Below are 12,028 nucleotides of genomic sequence, written 5' to 3'. Positions count from 1 at the left end.
TATAACACTGGTACCCATATAACACCCAGCTATAAAGGAGTTGTAATATTCAAATTCAGATGGTTTTATAGCTAAAAAATGTGCGGGCCTGTCATGATACTGCATCTATGTGCTTAAATCAAAAGATCTACAAAAATGAGTCAAAAATACCTTTTATATGTATGTAATTATGCGTAATTACTTTACATATGGATACTTTTTATTGAAGAATTTGAGATACATTCATGCAATATAAGATAAAAAAAAAAGGGAAAAAAAAATCTTTTGTTGCTGTAAACAAATCTTTATTTACATATATTTTTGCTAGAGTGGAAATTGGGAGATACATAAGTGACGTTACTGTGTTTGTGACTAGAGGAAAGATTCCAGTGGGAAATCTGAAATTCCATCTTTCAGGCCTGCGTGGTCATCTGGATGTGGCCGTCTCTTGCTTAGTGACCCAAGAAGTAGTACAAGATGGATAAGCATAGGATAGTAAGTGATGCCACTGGGTCTTCAGCAGAGTTGGACATTGTTCCTATCTGAGTGGAATTCTTTGGTGCAGCATCTGGATTCTAAATTAAGAAGAACATGCCCAACAGTCAAAACAATATAGCATGTACTAAAGTAATGAGAGCTAAAGTCAGCTGATATTATAAAACGTATAGCCTAGATCTATGTATGGATCTGAATTGTCATGGCTGGTCTTGTCAGACATGGAACTGCACAGATGATAGAAGAATCATTAGGACAAGGAGTAGCATACTCTGAATACTGATTCACAATTAGGGGCTGATTTATAACGGCCTGAATGAGGCCGTATACCCCTGTTTCTGCGTGAGCCTTCAGGCTCGCCGGAAACAGGAGTTAAGAAGCAGCGGTATTAAAACCGCTGCTCCTTAACTCATACGCCTCCTCTGAGGCTGCGGACAGCAATCTGTCAGATTGTATACGATCGGGTTGATTGACACCCCTTGCTAGCGGCCGATTGGCCACGAATCTGCAGGGGGCGGCATTGCACAAGCAGTTCACCAGAACTGGTTGTGCAATGTTAAATGCTGACAGCGTAAGCTGTCGGCATTCAGCGATACGTGGCGGACATGATCCGCTACAGCAAATCACGTCCCCCAGACACTTGATAAATCGGTCCCTTAGAGTGGAACTGGGTTGGAATCTGTCTGTAAGATGACGTATGGTAAAATATGAACAACATATTTAAGAAAAATGAACTTAAAGGGACAGTAAAGTCCAAATTAAACTTTCATGATTCAAATAGGTCATGTAATTTTAAACAACTTCTGATTTACTTTTATCCTAAAATTTGCTTTGTTGTCTTGGTATTCTTAGTTGAAAGCTAAACCTAGGTAGGCTCATATGCTAATTTCGAAGGCCGCCTCTTATCTGAATGCATTTGACAGTTTTTCACAGCTAGAGGGTGTTAGATCATGTGTTTCATATAAATAACATTGTGCTCACGCAGATAAAGTTATTTATGAGTCAGCACTAATTGCCTAAAATGCAAGTCTTTCAAAAGAACTGAAATGAGGGTGCTGTCTGCAGAGGCTTAGATACAAGGTAATCACAGCGGTAAAAAGTATATTAATATAACTGTGTTGGTTATGCAAAACTGGGGAATGGGTTATAAAGGGATTATCTATATTTTTAAACAATAACATGTTTGTTGTTTACTGTCCCTTTAAAAACTTACAAAGATCTATACATTCGAACGAACATAAAAGTGTAAATTGCTGTTTTCTAATTACAGCATTTTGTTTGTAAAGAAATGATCTTTTTCATTATGAGTTTAACCCCTGCAGTTGGCCAAACATATAGTTAAAGGGCCACTAAAGAGAAAATTAAATATTTATGATTCAGATAAAGTATGCAATTTTCATTATTAAATTACAGGAAATGCAAAAGAAATAATGATAATAGATCGCAATTAATTTTTTTAAATTATGCTCGATTAATGTTGTATGGGGAATGACATTTTGAGTGTAATGTCCCTTTAAGATTACACACCCAGTGGCAGTGCATTGCCCATCAGTAGCAGGACACAGTCATGGAATACGTGCATAAGCCCCCCATGTTTTGCTAACTTTGATTTGCTAACTGGTCTGATCCTTCTTTAAAGCACTACCCCTTGTTACAAAAACCTAACTATGGGATAGATTACAAGTGGCGCTGTATCTATTTATTTTTGTGATTCCCCATAGAAGTCAATGTAGAGAACAAAAATACCCATCACGCAAACAACATAGCATATTCGCATGAACAAATCCTATAATATAAAAGGCCAAGTGTGTTTGTCGAGAGAGACGGATCAAATGAGAGGGGGGAGAGAGAGAGAAAGAGAGAGGGAGAGAGCAAAAAAGATGGGAAAGAGCAAAAGAGAGGGGAGAGAGAGTAAAAGAGAGGGAAGAGAGAGCAAAAGAGAGGGGGTAGTGAGAGAGCAAAAGAGAGGCGGAGAGAGCGAGAGCAAAAGAGAGGGGGAGAGTGAAAAATAGAAGGGGGGAAGAGAGAGAGAGCAAAAGAGGGGGAGAGAGAGTGAGAGCAAAAGAGAGGGGGAGTGAGAGATAACAAAAGAGAGGTGAGAGATAGCAAAAGAGAGGGGGAGAAAGAAAAAGAGAGGGGGAGAAAGAAAAAGAGAGGGGGGAGCAAAAGAGAGGGGGAGAGCAAAAGAGAGGGGGGAGAGAGAGCAAAAGAGGGGGAGAGAGAGAGCAAAAGGGGTGAGAAAGAGCAAATGAGGGGGAGAGAGAGAGCAAAAGAGGGGGAGAGAGAGCAAAAGAGGGGGAGAGAGCGCAAAAGAAAGAGGGGAGAGAGAGAGGGGAGAGAGAGAGAGTGGGATGAGAGAGAGAGGGGTGAGAGAAAGGGGGGAGAGAAAGGGGGAGAGAGAGAGGGGGAAGTGAGAGAGAGGGGAGAGAGAAAGGGGGAGAGAGAGGGGGAGAAAGAGCAAAAGAGAGGGGGAGAGAGAGAGCAAAAGAGGGGGAGAGAGAGCAAAACAGAGGGGGGGAGAGAGAGAGTGGGATGAGAGAGAGAGGGGTGAGAGAGAGGGGGGAGAGATAGGGGGAGAGAGGGGGAAGTGAGAGAGAGGAGAGAGAGAAAGGGGGAGAGAGAGGGGGAGAAAGAGCAAAAGAGAGGGGGAGAGAGAGAGCAAAAGAGGGGGAGAGAGAGCAAAACAGAGGGGGGGGGGGGAGAGGGGAGAGAGCAAAAGAGTGGGGGAGAGAGAGCAAAAGAGAGGAGTAGAGAGAGAGCAAAAGACAGGTGGGGGAGAGAGAGAGCAAAAGAGAGGGGGGAGAGAGAGCAAAAGAGAGAGAGCAAAAGAGAGGAGGAGAGAGAGAGCGCTAAAGAAAGGGGGGAGAGAGAGCGTTAAGAGAGGGGGGAGAGAGCGCACAAAAGAGGGAGGGAGAGAGAGCACAAAAGAGAGGGGGGGACAGATAGCAAAAGAGAGGGGGGGGAGAGAGCGCAAATGAGAGGGGAAAGAGCAAAAGAGAGGGAGAGAGGGCAAAATAGAGGGGAGAAAGAGTAAAAGAGAGGGGGGAGAGAGAGCAAAAGAGAGGTGGCAAAGAGAGAGCAAAAGAGAGGGGGTGAGGGAGCAAAAGAGAGGTGGAACGAGAGAGAGCTCAAAAGAGAGGGGGAGAGAGAGCAAAAGAGAGGGGGAGAGAGAAAGCAAAAGAGGGGGGGGGGGGAGAGCAAGATGTAGGACCGCTGTACTGCAAAAATGGCCTGGGTGAACAGGCTTTAGGACTAGTATAAAATATTTACAGTAAATATATTGTTAAAATCTTTATTAAATATAATTATTGCATACATATTTTTTATCATGTTTTCATCCACTTAATGGAAAATGATTCTAATGCACTTATATATATGTCTATATGTGTGTACATATATATTAATGTTTTTATATCTGTATATATGACTGTAATACATACAGTATATACACATATAAATACATTAATATATATGTACACACATATATATATATATATATATATATATATATATATATCTTTAGCAATGTATATGTATGTGTTTCAAAGTTAAAGACATTTGCTTGCATATCTTTTTTAAATATTATTTATTCGACAGTGTTAATATGAGTGTAACTGTACTTTGGTATGACTTTTTGAATTGTTTTGAGCAAGTTTTTTGTTTTGGAAAACAGTAACCACAGCTCTGAGATAGCAGTAAGGATTGAAGAGTAAATGGGGATTTCGCTCCACTTGTAATATCAGCGCAATGAAAATGGCTTGCAGAAACATGATTACGCTAGCGCAAAACAGTTTGCGCCTCACTTATAATCTAGCCCTATATATTTAACTCCTTTGTAGAGGTTAAATTCATAAGTGCATGTCTGTGTACAACTGGGCTTTAAATGGGTATTAAACACTAAGAGCTAGAGTAGAAGTGAAAATGTGTCCGTTCGCGGGCGCGCCATAAATAATCAACCATTACAATAACTGGCTGGTTATTGCTACCACAAGCTCATAAATTCAGATCTCTTATTAATTTTATAAATGTGCCCCAAATGCCCCCAAAATACAGTGCTAGTTTTTTTTTTTTAAAAGAAAATGTAACATATTTTTAAGAAGATGAAAATTGCACTTAGCAGTTTTTGGGGGCTAAAATCTGCAGCTGTGGGGTATTAGAAAAAAAATAGCACTGAAAAGTGCCTTTACATTGTGGTCTATGAGAACTGTGTGTTCCCTGTAAATATATATATGTATATGCGTGCATGCATATATATTTATGTATTAATATGTGTATATACAATATATTTACACTTTGCTGCCATTGCTGCATTTGTTGTGAAGGTTCTCATGCCCTGTTTCACGGTATGAGAACGAGACTCCCGTAGGAGCCTATGGCAGCGCACTCTCTTAAGCACAATGCCTCCCAGCTCGCGTTCGCATTGCTGTCAAATTGTAATACCAGCGCACATTAGCGTTTGCTGGTATAACTCAGTGGAGCACTAATATTGTTTGCACGCAAGTGATATTTAGCGCTCCACTTGTAATCTGCCCCTAAATAAATGCTACATAGAATGATAAATTCAAAGAAAATATTAATCTGAGAATAATGTGTCACTTTACCAATGACTGTATGTTATATAACAGTGTTACGTCTGAAATCTTCACTTCCACTTTTAACAGGAAATAGAAATTAATTATTTTATTTTACTATCTCAAAGTGTTAAATGTCCCTTTATGGACTAACTAGTCCTAAAGCCTGTGTACACGGGCCATTTTTTGCAGTACAGCAGTCCCACCCCTTGCTCTCTCTCTCTCCCCCTCTCTTTTGTGCTCTCTGTCTCTCTCCCTCTCTTTTGTGCTCTCTCTTTCTCCCCCTTCTCTTTGTGCTCTTTCTGCCCCCTCTCTTTGTGCTCTTTCTGTCCCCTCTCTTTTGTGCTCTTTCTGCCCCCTCTCTTTTGTGCTCTTTCTGCCCCCTCTCTTTGTGCTCTTTCTGCCCCCTCTCTTTTGTGCTCTTTCTTCCCCTCTCTTTTGTGCTCTCTCTCCCCCTCTCTTTTGTGCTCTCTCTCTCCCCCCTCTCTTTTGTGCTCTCTCTTTCTCCCCCCTCTCTTTGTGCTCTTTCTGCCCCCTCTCTTTGTGCTCTTTCTGTCCCCTCTCTTTTTTGCTCTTTCTGCCCCCTCTCTTTTGTGCTCTTTCTGCCCCCTCTCTTTGTGCTCTTTCTGCCCCCTCTCTTTTGTGCTCTTTCTTCCCCTCTCTTTTGTGCTCTCTCCCCCCTCTCTTTTGTGCTCTCTCTCTCTCCCCCCTCTCTTTTGTGCTCTCTCTCTCCCCCCTCTCTTTTGTGCTCTCTCTTTCTCCCCCCTCTCTTTGTGCTCTTTCTGCCCCCTCTCTTTTGTGCTCTTTCTGCCCCCTCTCTTTTGTGCTCTTTCTGCCCCCTCTCTTTTGTGCTCTTTCTGCCCCCTCTCTTTTGTGCTCTTTCTGCCCCCTCTCTTTTGTGCTCTTTCTGCCCCTCTCTTTTGTGCTCTTTCTGCCCCTCTCTTTTGTGCTCTTTCTGCCCCTCTCTATTGTGCTCTTTCTGCCCCTCTCTTTTGTGCTCTTTCTGCCCCTCTCTTTTGTGATCTTTCTGCCCCCTCTCTTTTGTGCTCTTTCTGCCCCTCTCTTTTGTGCTCTTTCTGCCCCCTCTCTTTTGTGCTCTTTCTGCCCCCTCTCTTTTGTGCTCTTTCTGCCCCCTCTCTTTTCTGCTCTTTCTGCCCCCTCTCTTTTGTGCTCTTTCTCCCCCCTCTTTTGCTCTGTCTCCCGCCTCTTTTGCATACTCTCTCTACAGACCATGCCCTCACCATGCCCACTCCGCCCGGTCACAGCCCACACCATGCCCGGGATGCCCCACCACGCCCCCGCCCACTCTGATGGCCACGCCCACTCTGATGGCCCCGCCCACTCCCTCTGGACAGCAGATCAGGACGGTTAGTTTGTGTAAGGCCAGGTATGTTTGTGCTTGTGCTGTCTCTACTGTGCATGACAGTTTCAGAAAAACACACTTGGCCTTTTATATTATAGGATTGCTAAGGGACTGACAAGCAGAACCCCCACTGCTTTATTGATGGATAGTGACATGTCTCCAAGCATTAAAACAAATATATTTTTTCCCATTATAGGAACATCTATTTTACTAAAAGAAAAAAAAAGTGATACATTTTAAAATTACATTTTTAAGTAACAAGAGGGAAAAATGTAATTTCTGTCCCTATACAAAGATAATTTGTTTAATGAAAGACAGCAATTTATTCATACACCTGTATGTGTCCTTAATGATCAATTTTGCCTGCTAAGTTGATTACACATATATCCTATACCTTTATTTTGTTATTTGAAATAGCTGCCTATTACTCAACACATTTACATACAAGAATACTGTCTATAGAAAAGCTATGTAAGCAAATTGCTTACATAGCTTCCTTATGTTGGGGGATGGAAGGGAGACAGAGAGACCATTTGATAGGGTGTACCGTGTTCCTACACTAGTTTTAGAATACAGCTCTGAATAACATGGAATCTTCACAGCTTTAAAGTATATATCATAGAGTACTCATCACTTTAGGTTTTTGTACAGTATTGTATGTAAAATACAAATTTAAATAGCTAGTTTAAACTTAAATGGACATGAAACCCAAAATCTTTCTTTCCTGATTCAGATAGAGTAAACCATTTTAAACAATTTTCAAATTTACTTCTATGATCAAATTTGCTTCCTTCTCTAGATATCCTTTGTTAAAGGAACAGCAATGCACTACTGGGAGCTAGCTTAACACATCTGGTGTACTAATTAGAAGAGGCATATATGTGTAGCCACCCATCAGCAGCTAGCTCCCAGTAGTGCACTGCTGCTCCTGAGCCTTCCTAGTTATTATTTTCAGCAAAGATACCAAGAGAACAAAGCAAATTAGATAATAGAAGAAAATTGTAAAGATGTTTAAAATTGCATGTTCTATCTGAATTGAAGAATACATTAGATATATAGATAGATAGATAAATAGATAGACAGATAAATAGACAGATATTAGACATACAGCTAGATAGACAGACAGATATAAGACATACAGCTAGATAGACAGACAGATTGATATTAGATAAATAGGTAGAAAAATTAGATAGATAAATTAGATAGATAGCAGTCATATTATTCTAATACAAGAACTATAATATTCAAATATACTACCCTGGACTTAAGTAGTAGAAACTCATAATGTATGGAAAGTTTTTTTTTTATCTATCTATCTATCTATCTATCTATCTATCTATCATCTATTTATCATATCTATCATTATATATATATATATATATATAAAACATCTATCTATCTATCTATCTATCTATCTATCTATCATTAATCTATCATTTGTATATCTATCATCTATCTATCTCCTATCTATTATCTATCTATCATCTATATACTGTACCTATTATCTATCTATCTATCTATCTATCTATCTATCTATCTATCTATCATCTATCTAATATCTATCTATCATTTATCTATCTATCACTCTATCATCTATCTATCTATCATCTATCAATAATCTATCTATCAATCATCTATCTAGACAGACAGATATAAGACATACAGCTAGATAGACAGACAGATTGATATTAGATAAATAGGTAGAAAAATTAGATAGATAAATTAGATAGATAGCAGTCATATTATTCTAATACAAGAACTATAATATTCAAATATACTACCCTGGACTTAAGTAGTGGAAACTCATAATGTATGGAAAGGTTTTTTTTTTATCTATCTATCTATCTATCTATCTATCATCTATTTATCATATCTATCATTATATATATATATATATATATATATATATATATATATATATATATATATAAAACATCTATCTATCATTAATCTATCATTTGTATATCTATCATCTATATATCTCCTATCTATTATCTATCTATCATCTATATACTGTACCTATTATCTATCTATCTATATATCTATCTATCATCTATCTAATATCTATCTATCTATCATTTATCTATCTATCTATCTATCTATCTATCTATCATTAATCTATCATTTGTATATCTATCATCTATCTATCTCCTATCTATTATCTATCCATCATCTATATACTGTACCTATTATCTATCTATCTATCTATCTATCTATCTATCTATCATCTATCTAATATCTATCTATCATTTATCTATCTATCACTCTATCATCTATCTATCTATCTATCTATCTATCTATCTATCTATCTATCTATCATCTATCAATCATCTATCTATCTATCTATCTATCTATCTATCTTTCAATATATCTTCTATCTATTATCTATCATCTATCTATCTATCTATCTATCTATCTATCATCTATCTATCTATCATTTTTCTATCTATCTATCTATCTATCTATCTATCTATCTATCTGTCTATCACTACATGCCAATGTGTATAGGATAGTGTAGTGCTGCAGCAGAAAGTAAGGTGTGAGTTTAATATCGAGAGCTAATTAAGCATGAATACTTTTGGAGTGCACTGTGCGCTCCCGGTTTTATTCTCATTGCTAAGCTATCTTAGTTTTTAGATTTACTGCTTGCCATGCAATATGTAGGCTTGTATCTGTTTTGAGATGATGATCATTAACAGAAAAATATGCACCCTAATATAAATGATAGGTCATTGGTTTCTATGTGTCCTATGCAAGTAGACTCTTTAAACAAATTCAGAACTTCTATATTACAGCATTGTAATTTATGTTTCAAAAAAAGATGTATGGACATTTGGTAAAACTAATTGTCGAGCCTAAAATATGCACAGTATTTCATCAAAAAATATAAAATAAATAATAAAATAAATAAAAAATAACTTACTTTTCCACTGACTATGGCAGTGATAACTAGCAGGACAGCGCAACAGAGTAAATAACGCATTATGATCTCTGTTTTCTTCCACACAAGCTAAACTTCTGATGCAGACGCTGATCAGTGCTTCAAACTGGATCTGATACTCACATAACATCTAACTTAAAGATTTAGGAACATCTGATAACTGCACTAAGTTGAAATAGTCACACCCTAAATTTTGAGTCTATTTTTATCCTGTGTATGAACAAAACTTGCAGAGAAGGATATTATACAGTTCAAAAGAACTTCTAGAATCTACAGCAATTTGCCCACACAAAACAAAGGTATGTTATGTTTTTACTTATCACATTCTACTGCTCCCCCAGAATGACCACAGAAGACAATAAATCATGGTTTTGCAACCTATATTATACACTAGATTTATCTTTGCATAAATGTTTTGTAGCTGATCCATTTATATAGCCCATCTGGGAGTGTTTTTGTAACAATGTATAGTTTTGCTTATTTTTTTAATAACATTGTGCTGATTTTCAGACTTCTAACCAAGCCCCAAAGTATCAGATGTAGACCTAGGTCTACAGACTCCTGCGGCTCCTGTTTGTGTAATCTGTTTTTTCATATGAAGGGAAGGAAGATCTGCTCTGTCTGCTTTCCCAGCCCCTTTCAGTGGGTGCCCCAGCCTAACCTCATAAACAGTGCTAAACTGAGAGCTTCTAAGTAAGTTTTTAAAAGGTGTTATACTGGATATATTTTAGATCTGTAGCTGTGCATATTCTTCTTTATAGTAACATCTATTACATGCAGTTATAAGAAAGTTGGTGTATACTGTCCCTTTAATGACACTAACGTTTTTACTTCATATTATACAACTAGGGTTTGCAGTACTGTGTTTATTTTGTATTGCACTAGGTACTAGGAAATATGCTGTCCCTATACCCTAGTTTATATTTACCTGATGTATCACAGCTGAAGACCAGGGTCACATGTAGGGATCATGCACACCCACTAGACAACCAGGGATAATTGATTTGCAATCAATTAAGAAATAAAGTATTTTGAGCACAAAATGTGACACCATTATGTCATAGATCTCCCCCTTTAAATTTGCTGTTTCCCTAAATCCCTATGCACAAGTCTCATTGGCCTAAGTCAAAACTACGCCCCTGAGGAGTTTATTTCATATGCAATTGCCTAACAGTATAGTGAAACTTTTTGAGCTACTTTGAGGAATATTAGTGTTCCAATTAAGGGCCAGATTATGAGTGGAGCCCAAAATTGCGCTTTCGCAAGCGCGATATTTGCACTCGACTAATATTACCAGTGTATGCAATTGTTTGCTGGTATTATATGTAGCCCACAAAGCAACTTTGTGTTCACATTGCATGGAAGCTCTGAGCTCAATAGTGTGTGCCTCCATAGGCCCCAATGGGAGCCACGTTCTCATGTCGTGAAGGGGAAAAGTTGCGCAACGATGGGCAGCAGATTTTAAATAGATATGCGTATGCTTATATACATATATATTTACAGGGAACACACAGTTCCCCATAGACCACAATGTAAAGACACCTTTACACCCAACACCCTCAAACTTTAACCCCTAAAAACTACCTCTGCATTTTTTTAATAAAAAAACAACACTACTCTTACATTTGGAACTGATTGGGACACTTTTGAAAGATTAAACATAGATCTGATCTCTGGTTAATTTTATAAGCACAAGCTTGCGGTAGCAATAACCAGCCACTTGTAATGGCTGGTTATTTATTATGTGCCCGTAAACGGGCAAATTTTCTAGTTTATGGGCGTGTGATAAATTAGTGCTATAGTTGTAAATCTAGCCCTAAATGTCTTTTGTTAATTTAAAGGGACAGTAAACACCTTGAGATTTGTATATAAAATGTTTATTTAAGCAATACATAGGATCCCAGCACTTTGAAGATAAAACTTATCAGTAGCCAAAATAGAACCAATCAAAACAGAAGGTAGGTGAAAGAGATCCAACACCTCCACAGCATCAGACGCGTTTCATGCCGCTTTGGCACATGTTCACTGATATCAGTGAACAAGTGCACTAGCAACATAAAACGCGTCTGATGCTGTGGGGGTGTTGGATCCCTTTCACCTACCTTCCGTTTTGATTGTTTTTTTAAATATTTTATTTTTGTAGATGTCAAACAATGAAGAACATTACGATCTATACAGTCATGAATTATGTACAACATACATTATCCCTTGAATTGGTTGTATGAATGGTTGTCCTTGTGCAGGAGTGTTTTCTTTCCATTAAAGTCTGTAATAAAGTCTTTGTCGTCTTGTTTTTATTTCATCCTTCCCTAGAACGATACAACTCAACCCTCCCTCTCAACAGTGTTTGTATTAATTTTAACATTTCTTAACAATCAGCTAGATTAAGAGTTTTGAGCGCTATAGGGATTTTAACGACTGCCACAAAAGCGGCGTTATTTCACCTCCCTATAGTGCTGCTATTACAAGTTTTAAAAAAGCAGGCTTGCGCTGGCGATATGGTTGCGTTGAGCTCCATACCGCACCGAAAACAAGCGCTGCTTTGACGTGCTCGTGCACGATTTCCCCATAGACATCAATGGGGAGAACCGGCAATAAAAAAGCCTAACACCTGCGATCTCGGAAAGAAAAGCTCTGTAAAGCAGCCCCATTGATGTCTATGGGGAAATAAAAAGTTAT

At 38.3% G+C, this 12,028-nt stretch overlaps 1 long non-coding RNA gene across 1 annotated transcript; it reads right to left on the bottom strand.

Moving 5' to 3' along the window:
* Positions 1-262: 262 nt before the first annotated feature.
* Positions 263-9,499, bottom strand: LOC128651779 (uncharacterized). Its single transcript, XR_008401180.1, has 2 exons — positions 9,332-9,499; positions 263-554 (listed from the first exon to the last, which is right to left on the bottom strand). It is a non-coding gene; the product is annotated as an uncharacterized LOC128651779 (long non-coding RNA).
* Positions 9,500-12,028: the final 2,529 nt, after the last annotated feature.

This window comes from Bombina bombina, chromosome 3 (assembly GCF_027579735.1).
Source record: "Bombina bombina isolate aBomBom1 chromosome 3, aBomBom1.pri, whole genome shotgun sequence".
In the NCBI taxonomy this organism is placed as follows: domain Eukaryota; kingdom Metazoa; phylum Chordata; class Amphibia; order Anura; family Bombinatoridae; genus Bombina; species Bombina bombina.
Note: the sequence above shows the minus strand (reverse complement) of the source record. Positions and strands in the feature narration are given on the sequence as shown.